The following is a 13,773-nucleotide window of genomic DNA, read 5'->3' as shown; positions in this document are numbered from 1 at the left end:
CAGCCTGGTGCACATCCTGCCTCGCCAGCAGCATGCCTCCTGCCCAAGCAGCGCACCCACTGGGCTCCACAAAGGAGAGATCAGAACACTCGCCAGTCGCCATGACACGCAGAGCAGTGAGCGAAGGAGCAGGGCAGGGAGGTGTTGCCCTCCACAGCCTTCCCCTGTGCCAGACCTGGGGCTCAGGGAGGAATCAGACACACAGTTCCCCAGTGTGGCTCTGCCCTTGCCTGCAGGAACACAGTGGCCTGCAGCGCCACAGCCATCCTTACTGCCCACAGGGCCACTGGGGAGCAAGCACACATCCTGGACTCAATCAGGGTAAGGGGGATGACCCCAGGAGCCTCACTTCCTGCATCTGAAAATAAGGGCTAGTGGGGAAAGGCAGGGATTTCTGCACAGCAGTACGTGTAGCACAGGCCTGGGCAAGCGGCAAGAAACCTTGGGGGACACAGACCTCCACAGCTGCCTTTCTCTGGCTCCCACCCACCAAGTTTTCTTGCGTTTTGTGTTTTGCCTGAACTGGAGGAGGCGAAGAGTAGAGCATCCCTGCATACTTGGTCCGGCCACTGCAAGGTATTCTGAGCAGGGCCCACCCACCCCAAGGTCTGGCCAAGAGGAAGCGAATGTGGGGAGGAAGGGAACCGCACCTCCTGCCCTCCACAGGGACAGCCCCCTGCCCTTCCTCTGGCCTGTGAGGACACAGAATCCTCACAGGTGACAGCCCAAAAGAGTCTTTCTGGCTGACTCTTGAACGTAGGTGTGCTTCCACTCCCTCAGAAGGCAGAAGGAGCAACAGGAACACAATGCAGTGTGGTGGCCTCTGCCCCTGCCAGGCCACGCCACGCCACATGCACTAGTGCTGAGTGAGGGACCCAGAGCCCCACGGGAGGAGCAGGCCTGGGGAATAACCAGGCCCCCAGGCACCAGCCATGAACATGCAGCAAGTCTGCTCTGGAAGCAGGAAGGGGAATGCAGGCTTTTTGTGACTCAGGAGGCCCAAGATGGGGTCCTCAGCTTTTCCCCATTCTCCACCCATGTGATTCTGAGGGTGAGGATTTGGGGGACCCTATGCTCTGAGAGAGCCTTCACATGGCAAAGCATGGGGCCCTGGAACTGGCTGTAGAGACTGTGGCAGAAGCAGACCCACAGCTCTTTGCCAGAACCCGAGGAAAAGTGACAGGATGCTCCTCTGAAGTTTAACTCCATCACCCACATTCAGGAGAAAGCCCTCAATAAATCTGTCAGTGACAAAGCCGAAGTTTCCCAAGCATACTGATGCACAGACGCCATGGGCACCAGACTGCGTGGCTGATGCCACCTCAGGCAAGGGCCCAGACAGGCATGAGTCAAGCTGCTCCATGGAGGTGACTGACTGGAGATCTAAGGTTCACCTAGCTGCTTTCTCACTCTGACCAGTCCGGGGGCGGTGCTAGCTCCAGGAACAGCAACAGCAAGAGCGACCCAGGGCCTCTGCCACCTCCAGGCATCTGCAAGCAGCGTGTTGCCCCGAGAGAGAGCGGGAAGAGGAGAGAGGGAGGGAGAGGAGGCAAGCAGGCTGCATGCAGGGGGGCACCAGGTGCCACCCACCAAGAGAAGGGCTGCTTGCTCATGCTCTGGAGGAGGTGGGGGAGTAGGGGGAGCAGGCAAAGGAGACTCCAAGCCACCCCTTCATGGGAAAGCACAAAGGCACTGCTGACGGTTGAGGAGACAGATGAGAACATGGCTCCCAGAGGCATCGAAGCTCCCCCGCCCTCAGAGCAAGAGCACCACAACCTCATCTGTTCCTGCTGCCAGAGAGGGGGCTCAGGAAGCTGCACAGGGTGGGCCCTGGAGAGGCCAGACCTCCAGTCCTCAAGTGTCTACACGTCAGGGTGCAACACCCCCTGCCCGCCACCAGGAACTGGAGAACGATGCCCACTTCTTATTTGGCTTCTGAGTGATAAGTGGGTGGTGGGTTTCTGCTTCCCACCATTCAGTCTGTGAAAACTCACTCAGAGGCAGGATAAGCAGCAGCAGGTTGAGCAGGGTCAGAAGCAGAAAGTGGGAAGAAAAACTGTGGAAACATACCTTGGCGTGAGGGGACTGCATTTTTTGATACATCTCCAAGGAATAGTGATGAAGCCACATTTCAACAAAAACCTGCAAAAAAGCATTAGCTAGTCAACCATTCTCAACAATGGTGCCAGACCATTCAGTGGGGAAAGGACAGTGTTTCCAACAAGCAGAGCTGGGAACACAGAATATCCACATGCAGCACCGTGAAGCTGGGCCCTTCCTTCACACCATTGCCAAAATGTAACTCAAAATGGGTAAGCAACCTGAGGACAAGAACTAAAACCATAAACTCTCAGAAGAAAACATGGGAGAAAACTTCATAACACTAGATTTGGCAATGGTTAATTAGGTATGACGCCCAAAGCACAGGCAACAAAAGGAAAAATATAGACAGTTGGACTTCATCAAAATCAGCACTCTTGAGCATGAAAAGATACTATTGATAAGAGTAAAAAGGCAATCAACAGGCACAGTGGCTCAGCCTTGTCATCCCAGCACTTTGAGAGGCCGAGGTGGGTGGATTACCTGAGGCCAGGAGTTCAAGACCAGCCTGGCCAACATAGTGAAAATCTGTCTCTACAAAAAATACAAAAATCAGCTGGGTGTGTTGGGGCATCACACCTATAGTCCCAGCTACTTGGGAGTCTGAGGTGGGAGGATTGCTTGAACCCAGGAGTTTGAGGCTGCAGTGAGCCAAGATTGCACCACTGCACTCTAGCCTGGCAACAAAGTTAGAACCTGTTAAAAACAAAATAAAAAGGGCTGGGCACAGTGGCTCACACCTGTAATCCCAACACTTTTGGAGGCCAAGGCAGGTGGATCACCTGAGGTCAGCAGTTCAAGACCAGCCTGACCCAAGGAGATGGAGAAACCTCGTCTCTACTAAAAATAAAAAATTAGCTGGGCGTGGTGGCGCATGCCTGTAATTCCAGCTCAACTACTTGGGAGGCTGAGGCAGGAGAATCGCTTGAACCTGGGAAGCAGAGGTTGCGGTAAGCCAAAATCACGCCACTGCACTCCAGCCTGAGCAACAAGAGCAAAACTTGGTCTCCAAAAAAAAAGAAAAGAAGCCACTCAAGCGTCTACTGAGAGATGAATAAATAAACACAATGTGGTACATCCACACAATGGAACACTATTCAGTCTTAAAAAGCAAGGAAATTCTGATACATGCTATAACATGGATTAATCTTTAGTCCATTATCCTAAGTGAAGCATGCTCGTCACACACAAATAAGTACTATATGCTACAAATACTCTGCGTATGAGATCTAGGAGTCAAATCCATAGAAACAGAAAGCAGAATAGTGGTTGCCAGGTGCTGGGTGGGGAATTGTTTAATGGTTTGATTTCTTCGTTTTTCATTAAAAGAGACAGGGTCTCACTATGTTGGCCAGGCTGGTCTTGAACTCCTGGCCTTGAGCAATCCTTCCCTGCTTGGCCTCCCAAAATGCTAAGATTAGAGGTGTGAGGCCCCTGTGCCCGGGCCGGTTCAGTTTCAGTTTTGCAAGAAGAAAAGCATTCTGGAGATCGGATGCACAACAACATGAATATATTTAACACTACTCACTGTACACTTGGAAATGGTTAAGACAATAAATTTTGTTATGTGTATCTTATAATTAACATTTTTTCTTAATTAAAAAAAGAAAAGGGCTGGGCACGGTGGCTCACGCCTATAATCCCAAGACTTTGGGAGGCTGAGGCAAATGGATCACTTGTGGTCAGGAGTTCAAGACATGGTGAAACCCCATCTCTACTAAAAATGCAAAAATTAGCTGAGCGTGGCAGCGGGCACCTGGAATCCTAGCTATTTGGGAGGCTAAGGCAGGAGAATCACTTGAACCTGAGAGGTGGCGGTTGCACTGAGCCAAGATTGTGCCACCACACTCCAGCCTGGACAACAGAGGGAGACCTCCATCTCAAAAAAAAAAAAGCTTTGGTCCAGGAAACAGCAGTACCTTCCAGTTCTGCCCTATAAGCCCTGTGTCACGATCTCCTGCCTTCTTCATGGCCAGCACAGCCCACAATCCACACAGCCAAGAGTCATCTGGGCATCACGGTCCCCTCTGTGAACAGGGCAACGGTTCTCACCATTCCACTCTGCGAGGATGCTGTGAAATGGTGTGGAGGCTTCAAAAAGTGCAGCACTCCAAATACTAGGAGTTATATACAAGGTGGAAGATAGAATCCTATCTTATCTACATGCCAGGCTGTCAACAGCAAGGCTGTGGCTACCAAGTCAGCCCCAGGATCCAGCGTCAGAAGCAGCACCTGCTGAAGCTCTCTGATATGTGCCTAGAAGACACAGCCAGGACCTAGGAGTTGGCCAGCACTCAGTGAGTGAGCCAGCCCACACCATCCTGACAGGCTTGGGCAGACAAGGAAATCTGTCACCTACTACTTGGATCCCCTAAATCAATGGAAGGCCTGGGAAGGCTGCACAGACCCCTCACCATTCAGTGTCATAAAAATGCTACTGGGGCAGGGCTTAATATCCACATAATGGTAATCACAGGAAACATCTCCAACAACACGGGAGATGGAAACCAAAACACTCTGCAACAACTATAGCACCACAGGCAAAACAAAACAACTTCCATGGACAGGGGATCCTGGGATGAAAAACACCATCAATGACATATAAGTTAGAAGGGTGGGTAGATTTATTTTCATGTTTTCTAAATAGTCATAGCAGGAAAATACCAACAATTTAAAATCAGCCCCAGGCTGAGGGGCCATCTCTGGGACTCTGTCCCACATAGTAGAAGGTGGCTAAACAGTTTCTTTTTTCTTTTTCTTTTTTTTTTTTGAGATGGAGTCTAGTTCGGTCACCCAGGCTGGAGTGCAATGGCACGATCTCAGCTTACTATAGTCTCCACCTCCTGGGTTCAAGCGATTCTCCTGCCTCAGCCTCCCAAGTAGTTGAGACTACAGGCATGTGCCACCATGGCTGGCCAATTTTTGTATTTTTAGTAGAGATGTGGTTTCACCATGTTGGCCAGGTTGGTCTCAAACTCCTGACCTCAGATCATCTGCCCACCTCGGCCTCCCAAAGTGCTAGGGATTATAGGCGTGAGCCACTGCGCCTGGCTGGCTGAACAGTTTCTTTTGACCAGCTCGACTCTCACCTGGAGCAGAGTTTCTGGCCTCCAGATCTCATGGGAGGCGGGGTCTGCATTCACAGACGTCTGATGAGAGATGTGTCGCTTCAGGAGGCTAGTGTGGTGGAGGCCATAGGAAGCAAAGGGCATGGCTGGTGTCCTGAGGGAGACACAGAAACAGGCCTAAGTTACAGGCTCCTGCTGGCCTAGCCAGGGGCAATGTGGATCTCAAAATCAACGAGAGCAGGGACAGATTACAAGTTGCTCAATAGCACAATGCACACCTCCCCCCAGCCCCCGATCCACACTGATATACCTGAATAAATCAATAGCACAGAGAGAAGTCCTCCTTACCACAAAGTGACTACTGACTCACCAATGAAGGAGGGATGAAGTTTAGAGAACCACCATTTGGTAACCGCCCTATTAATAGCTAATTTGGTCAACCTCAACAGTGAGGTTGGGCATGGGGGCTCACACCTGTAATCCCAGCACCTTGGGAGACCAACGCAGGAGGATTTCTTGAGGCCAGGCATTTGAGATCAGGCTGGGCAACAAAGTGAGAATCCATCTCCACAAAAACATTGAAACATAAAACAGCTGGGCCTGGTGGCATGTGCCTGTAGTCCTAGCTACTTAGAAGGCTGAGGAGGAAGAATGGCCTGGGCCCACAAGTTGAGGCTATAGTGACAAATGATCAGGCCAACTTCACGCCAGCCTGGGGTGACAGAGCAAGACCCTGTTTCTAAAAAATTAAGAAATTTCCAGCCTGGGCAACATGGCAAAACCCTGTCTCCACAAAAAAACACAAAAATTAGCCAGGAGTGGTATGCCTGCCTGTAGTCCCAGACACTTGGGGGGTTGAGACGGGAGGATCACTTGAGCCCAGGAGGTTGAGGCTGCTGTGAGCAGAGATCGTACCACTGCACTCCAGCCCGGGGTAAGAGAATAAGACCCTGTCTGCAGATAAAATCAATTTGAAAAAAGGGGAGAATCAAAAGTGGATGTTAATACTAGTGATAATTACATAGTCTCCATACATCTTTCTGGTAAATCGTTATCAATTTTTTTTTTTTTTTTTTTTTTTTTTTGAGGCAGGATCTTATCCTGTTGCCCAGGCTGGAGTGCAATGATGCAATCACAGCTCACTGCAACCTCAACCTCCTAGACTTAGGCCTCCCAAATAGCTGGGACCAACACTACCATGCCTGGCTGGAGTGCAATGGCACGATCTCAGCTTACTGCAGCCTCCACCTCCTGGATTCAAGCGATTCACCTGCCTCAGCCTCCCGAGTAGCTGGGACTGCAGGCATGTGCCACCATGGCTAGCCAATTTTTATATTTTTAGTAGAGATGTGGTTTCACCATATTGGCCAGGTTGGTCTCAAACTCCTGACCTCAGGTGATCTGCCCACCTCAGCCTCCCAAAGTGCTGGGGATTATAGGCGTGAGCCACTGTGTCCGGCTGGCTAAAAGTTTTGTGCTATGTTGCCCAGGCTCTCACTACTGATGTTTTTTTGTTTGTTTGTTTTTGAGATATGATCTCACTCTGTAGCCCAAGTTGGAGTATAGGGGCATGATCTTGGCTCACTGCCACCTCCGCCTCCTGGGTGCAAGCAATCCTCCCACCTCAGTCTCTCAAGTAGCTGAGATTACAAGCGCATGCCACCACGCCTGGCTACTTTCTAAATTTTTGGTAGAAATGGGATTTTGCTACATTGCCTGGGCTGATTTCACACTCCTGAACTCCAGTGATCCGCCCACCTCAGCCTCTCAAAGTGCTGGGATTACAGGTATGAGCCACGGTGCTCAGCCTCATTACTATTTAATCTGGGCACAAAGTAATTGTTTTACAGTGGAAAAACCTGACCGACACCTTTTTCACCCACTGATAAAGGGCACTTGGCAAGGACCAGGTGTCCCACTAAGGTGCTCCTGCCAACAAAGCCTGTGCTAGGCCTAGTCACCAGCAAATACCAGACAGCCTAAGGGGTGGCCGCATGCTCTGGAGGGGTCAAGGTCAGGAAAGACAGAAAGGCAAGGGACCATTCCTGACTGAAGGGGACTAGAAATATCACTGCATACAGTGGGTGAGCCTGTGAAACATCACTGCACATAGTGTGTGGCCTGGTGCCAATACTAACTCTCTGGTGTGATTATAGGCACTGTGACTATATAGGATAATGCATTTGCTTTTAGGAAATACACTGAAATATTAAGAGGTCAAGGGGTGTCATATCCTTTAGCTTACTCATAATGGCTTAGAGAAAAAAACACATACAATAGAGGTCGAAAACAACAGATGCAGCACAGTGTTAACAATTTGGAAATCCGGGTGAAGGGTCTATGAAAGTTTCTCTTTTTTTCCGAGACAGGATCTTGTTCTGTTACCCCAGGCTAGAGTGCAGTGGCACACTCACAACTCACAGCTCACAGCTCATTGCTCCTGGGCACAAGTGATCCTCCCACCTCAGTCTTCTGAGTAGCTGGGACCATAGCTGCACATCACCACACTTGGCTAATTTTATTTTTTGTAGAAATGAGGCCTTCCAACGTTGCCCATGCTGGTCTCGAATTCCTTGTCCCAAGCGATCCTCCCAGGTTGGCCTCCCAAAGTGTTGGGATTACAGGCGTGAGCCACCGTGCTCGGCCTGCAAGTTATTTTTATCATGCATGGAAACTTTTCTATAAGTCTGAAGTTATTCCAAAATAAAAACTTAGGTGTAGTGGCTTGCACCTGTAATTCCAGCTACTTGGGAAGCTCAGGCAGGAAGACTGCTGAAGCCAGGAGTTCAAGACCAGCCTGTGCAACACAGCAAGGCATCCTCATATCTCTGCAAGAAAAAAAAATAAATTTTTTTTACTTAGCTGGCTGTGGTGATGCATGCCTGTAGTCACTGAGGTGACAGGCTGGCTTGAGTGATGATTGTGCCACCAAGTGATGACTGTGACACTGTACTCCAGCCTGTGTGACAGAGTAAGACCGTCTTTAAAAATACATAATGGCTAGGCCAGGAGTGGTGGCTCACACCTGTAATCCCAGCACTTTAGGGGGTAAAAGCGGGCAGATCACTTGTGGTCAGGAGTTCAAGACCAGCCTGGTCAACATGGTGAAACCCTGTCTCTACTAAAGATACAAAAATTAGCTGGATGTGGCGACAGGCACCTGTAGTCCCAGCTACTTGGGAGGCTGAGCCAGGAGAATCACTTGAAGCTAAGACAGCGCCACTGCACTCTAGCCTGGGCAACAAGAGCAAGACCCTGTCAAAAAAAAACAAAAAACAAAAGAAGCCCACAATGGACCAGTGTGGTGGTTCACGCTTGTAATTCCTGAACTTTGGAAGGCTGAGGCAGGAGGATGGCCTGAGCCCAGGAGTTCTAGAGCAGCCTGGGCAACATAGCAAGACCCATCTTACAAAAAAATAAAATAAAAGCTGGGTGTGGGGGTGCACGCTTACACTACCAGCTACTTGGCAGGTTGAAGTGGGAGACTCACTTGAGCTCAGGAGGTCAACGTTGCAGTGAGCTGTGATCACAACACTGCACTCCAGCTTGGGCAACCAAGCCAGACACTGTCTCAAAAAAATTAAATTTAATTTAAAAAAAAAGGCTGGGCACAGTAGCTCACACCTGTAATCCCAGCACTTTGTCTGAGGCCGAGGCAGACGGACTGCCTGAGGTCAGGAGTTTGAGGCCAGCCTGGCTAACATGGTGAAACCCCATTTCTACAAAAAAAAAAATACAAAAAATAACCTGGCATGCTGACCTGTGCCTGTAATCCCAGCTACTAGCAAGGCTGAGGTGGGAGAATCACTTGAACCCAGGAGGCGGAGGTTGCAGTGAGCCGAGATCATGCCACTGCACCACTCCAACATGGACAACAGAGCGAGACTCCGTCTCCAAAGAAAAAAAACCCAAACCATACATATACTTCTTTTTTTTTTTTTTTTTGTGCAGTGGCGCGATCTCGGCTCACCATAACCTTCGTCTCCTGGGTTCCAGTGATTCTCCCGCCTCAGCCTCCTGAGTAGCTAGGATTACAGACACCTGCCACCACGCCCAGCTAATTTTTGTACTTTTAGTAGAGATGAGGTTTCACCGTATTGGCCAGGGTGGTCTCGAATTCCTGACCTCAGGTAATCCCTCCGCCTCAGCCTCCCAAAGTGCTGGGATTACGGGTGTGAGCCACCGCTCCCAGCCTACATATATAATTTCTAAAGGAAAAAATTAAATTGAAAAACCCAATAAGTTAAAACAAGGCATCAAAAACCGCTTGGCAGCTGGACTGTGCATCTGAGAGGGTGTGAATCTGCCTCGCCTCCAAGTCCTCCACAGGATCAGCAACATTTCAGGGTCACTGATCACTGCCGCCAACTGGGCAGCGTCTCCTCCCTGCTGCTCCCTTTCTCCCCTCCACCCTCTGGGGAATCTGTCCACATGTGTGAATTGTAGGCAAAGGCCTGGCCTGCCTTGCATATGCCAGCAGATCTGGGGTGGGCCAGCATCTGCAGGAAGGGGCCTGCATGCAGCTTCCCAGGGAAGGCGATGGGCCAGTGAGATTAAGGAGGGTCAGAGGTGCATAGGCAGCTGCTGCCGGGGCAAGAGGGTCTCCTGGGAAGTCGGTCAAGAGGCCCTGCGTTAGGGCCCACTGAGGACCCAGGACAGCCAGGCATGAGAGCCCCGGTTTACACTCCCTACCTGTGCAGGCAGGCATCAGGCTCAGCCTGTCTGGACTGGCACAACAGGCTCTTTGGCCCAGGGCCTCCCCTTCAAGACCTGCTCCTGGGGCCCAGAGATTTCCATTTTGTTTTTGCTCATAGGACAACCTTTCCACCCTGCTCACTGGCTCAGATACTGCCTGTGGGGAGGGCTGCTCCACGCACAACACAACACATTCCCATGAAGGCCAGGGAGGCCTCCAGGGACCTGATAGCTTCAGTGATGGCCAAAGACACTGAAAACTAAGGACAGATTGCCCTCCACACCCCCACCCTCCAACCTGTGCTAAGACAGCTAGGGGTGGGGAAAGAGGCATGAGAAAAATGGGGGAACCCCGGACAAAGGGTGACAACACTGTCCCCGTGGGCGATGCAACTGACCAGGCCACTCCCTTATGGAAGAGCCACGTCTTAACAAAGGGCAGCCTTACCTGGGAGGTGGTGAGGGGCTGGTTCCCCCTGGACTGGAGGAGAGTGGCGGGGGCACACTGCCTTCGGTGGGCAGGAACCACGACAGGTACCTGTCCACCAGGATGAAATAGGCACAGTCTGAAGTACGGACGTGGAGGGACACAGGGAGTGGCTGGAAAACCAAGCTAGTCGTTAGCATGGGCTCCGGACGCTGCCTGGCCAACAAGTGCAGGGAAGCCCTGGGCCATGGTCCCACCTCTCCCAGCTAAAAGCATCCCTTCCCTACCTTTTGAGTGATGAGGCTCACGGCAAAGAAGAATATGTAATACTCGAACGGATCTGAGGGCAGCGTCAGGGGCAAACAAGCAGGGTTGATGAGCAACCCCCAGTGTCGAGTGCTGGGCCACCCACAGCCTCCCTACCTCAGGGCCACCAAAGGATACTCAGGGCCAGGTTCAGGCCAAGGCCCCCAGTAGGGGTGAAGCGGACCTTGTTGTGGTACAGGGGACTGTCAGGGAGGATGCGCTCCTGGATGGACGCCTTCACAGGACCCTGCAGAGAGAGGCAGTGAGGCCTGTGGGCAGGTGCTGGTACACAGTGCCCGATACGCAGTGCCCCACATGCACAGCAGCACTTGGGGAAGGCCGCTGGGTAAGAGACCCACACACAGAACCCATCTGTGGGGACAGTGCCCTGCCTCTCAGCAGTGCCTGAACAAGAGTCTTTGCTTAGAACTTCTCCTACCATCTCATAAAAAGCTACACACAGCAAGGGTAGCAGCCATGCAATACCCATTTCCTTTGCCTCTCATACCCCAGGAACAAATCACTCCTCAATTTGCCCTCAGAGGACTGGAGGAGATTGCCCATCACCACAGGGCTGTGCAAGGCCCACTGCCCCGAGCACCACTCTCGCCACTGTGGTTTACTTGCAGGCAGGTAGGAGACAGGAAAGTCAAACCTATAGTCTTCAGCTTGAAGCTTATAAACCAACTTCATCATTGGGCCACTGAACATGAACTTGAACAAACACATAAAAAAGCAAATGAACTGCAAATTATCCTGCTTTGATTGCTTCTCAATCGTAAGAAATTCAGAGAGCGGTTTAAAGGCAGAATCACCATGAGGAATCACCCAGCCTCTCTCCGGTGACCAATCTACCTACCCAGGGTCAAGAAATTCCATCACGATGCTGTACTCCACAGGATTCACATGCCCTTGTAAGCAGCGGAGGTTCCAGCCAATGAGGACACCATCTAGGCTGCCAAAAATGCTCTCTACCAGCCATGGGAAGATGGTGTGCAGCTCCTGAAACAATGTGTGGTGAGGCCGCAGGCAGGACCGGCACCCACTCCTGCCCCAGCTCTAGTCCTGCGCTACCTGCTGCCTAGCTACCTCTGAGGAGGCCACTCCCTGGCTGAGACCTATGGGATCAGTCCTGCACCCAAAGGAATCCTGGTGCCATGGTGCCAACAAGAGCAGCTTTGGGTTCTTCCAGTGGGGTACATGGCATACCAAGCAGGTCGCTTTAGACTTGGGCCAGGTAAGTAAGTTGGCCTCCGATCAAAACACATTTTTGGTGTGTGATACAAGACTAAATTAAGAAAAAATAAATAAACAGAAACAATGAAAAAATTAAAAATAAAATAAAATAAATAAACAAAATACATATGTTTTGAGACAAGGTCTCACTCTGTTGCCCTGGCTGGAGTGCAGTGATGCAATCATGGCTCACTGCAGCCTTGACTTCCTGGGCTCGAGCAATCCTCCCACCTCAGTGTCCTGAGTAGGCACACACCACCACACTCAGCTACTTTTTAAATTTCTTGTAGGGATAGGTTCTCAGTATGTTCCTAGACTGGTTTTGAGCTCCTGGGCTTAAGTGATCCTCCCACCTCGGCCTACCAAAGTGTTGAGATTACAGGCATGAGTCACCACCCCAAAAGATTCTTTAGAAAGTGTTGGAAACTTCTGACTTGAAGGATGCTCTATCAGAAAGGAAACCAACATCCTTCCCAGAGTGAGACCCCTAAAACCGAACTGACCTATTGCCATTTGGTATGAACTCCTTGTCTAGGCCAGCTTCCTGGGCTTGACAATTCCAGGTGTGATTTAAATACATATTTTTAGCATTTACATCAGGGTTTCTCAACCTTGGTGCTACTGACATTTTGGGCTAGATACTTCTTTGCTGCAGGGAGCTGTCCTGTGCTTTGCAGGATGCTTCCAGCAACCCTGGCCTCTACTTCCTAGAGGCCCATAGCACACACTCCCCATCTACCTCCAGATGTGACAACCAAAAATGTCTCTGACATTGCCAAGTGTCCCCTGAGGGACAGAGCACCTGTGGCTGAGAACCCCTGGTCTATAAGTTCACATGTTTAAATGTGTCTATAACATAATGGTTATGATAAGGGCCGGCACTCTGTGCCCGGCAGTGCTTCGGGTTGGGGCAGGGAGGGAAATTAGGAATTATAATAAAGTTCTTCAAGGAATGTATAAGACATGCTCCAAACGGAGACATTAGCAGAGCTATACCTTTGCTGGGAAATCCTCAATGACTTTAACCAAGTCTTGACACTGCTGTGCAACGGGCTTATTTATAGAGTCAGCTTTCAGGCTAGCCTAGGAGACAGAACGAAGCAAAAACATCACGAGGACATTCACTCTGCAGCTTTTCGTGATACGCTGGCTTGAGTCAAACAGAAATCCAAGCAATAGGTTGAGTCAGACACATAATCACTGGCCTGCTTCCCCAGCCTCTCATGTGCGTCAGTGGCCCAAAGAGTCCTACTCGGAGAGGCCACAGTTCGATGCTCTCTGGACCCGGAACTGTCAGGCTTGTTTCCCAGTGCCCCTCAGAGGGCTGCACATGGTCAGAACAGGACTGACTTCTGCCAATCCTTAAGCAAGGGCTGGCCCCAGAGCCAGCCCCAGAGCCAGAAGAGGATCTTGACTGTGTAAGGGCATCTCTCACAAACCACAGAGTACCACTGAGTTTGTACACATCAATTGGAAATTCCCAACCTGATGGACCACCATGATGACACCATTGTGATCATCAATAAGAACGCCCAACAACATTAGGGATATGGCAGAAGCTCTCTTAAATGAGCTGTTCTTTATTCAGTAGACAGTAAATCTACTAAACTAATTATCTTAAAACACAGGGCAGACAAAAATTATAGATGGCTTCAGCCAAGTAGACACTAATCATGAAGGCAATGGAGAGGCCAGAAAAGACTCAGGACAAGGACTAATGAAATCTACCTAGTCATGGGATGTGAGGAAAGCACCCTGACTACAAGGAGAAAAAGGGCATCTGTGCAAATAGATTAAGATCAGGAGAAACGGCTAGAATTTCAACCAAGAGAGCTCTGCCAAAGGGTATCTAAGGCCTTGTCTACCTCCAAATGAGGGTGGATTTCACAGGGCTTGAGATAGAGACCTGAGCCATGGGCCAGACCTGTTGACTCTAGTGGG

The 13,773-nt window shown here is 50.4% G+C and overlaps 1 pseudogene across 1 annotated transcript; it reads right to left on the bottom strand.

The window, feature by feature from the left end:
* Positions 1-2,007: 2,007 nt before the first annotated feature.
* LOC111522086 lies at positions 2,008-13,762 on the bottom strand (annotated as a pseudogene). The gene is made up of 8 exons (XR_003308712.2): positions 12,829-13,762; positions 11,456-11,598; positions 11,224-11,299; positions 10,735-10,843; positions 10,578-10,630; positions 10,312-10,463; positions 5,190-5,322; positions 2,008-2,142 (listed from the first exon to the last, which is right to left on the bottom strand). The product of XR_003308712.2 is annotated as a sphingomyelin phosphodiesterase 4-like (transcript).
* Positions 13,763-13,773: the final 11 nt, after the last annotated feature.

This window comes from Piliocolobus tephrosceles, unplaced genomic scaffold, assembly GCF_002776525.5.
Source record: "Piliocolobus tephrosceles isolate RC106 unplaced genomic scaffold, ASM277652v3 unscaffolded_41059, whole genome shotgun sequence".
In the NCBI taxonomy this organism is placed as follows: Eukaryota; Metazoa; Chordata; class Mammalia; order Primates; family Cercopithecidae; genus Piliocolobus; species Piliocolobus tephrosceles.
This window is presented reverse-complemented; position numbering and strand designations above follow the sequence as displayed.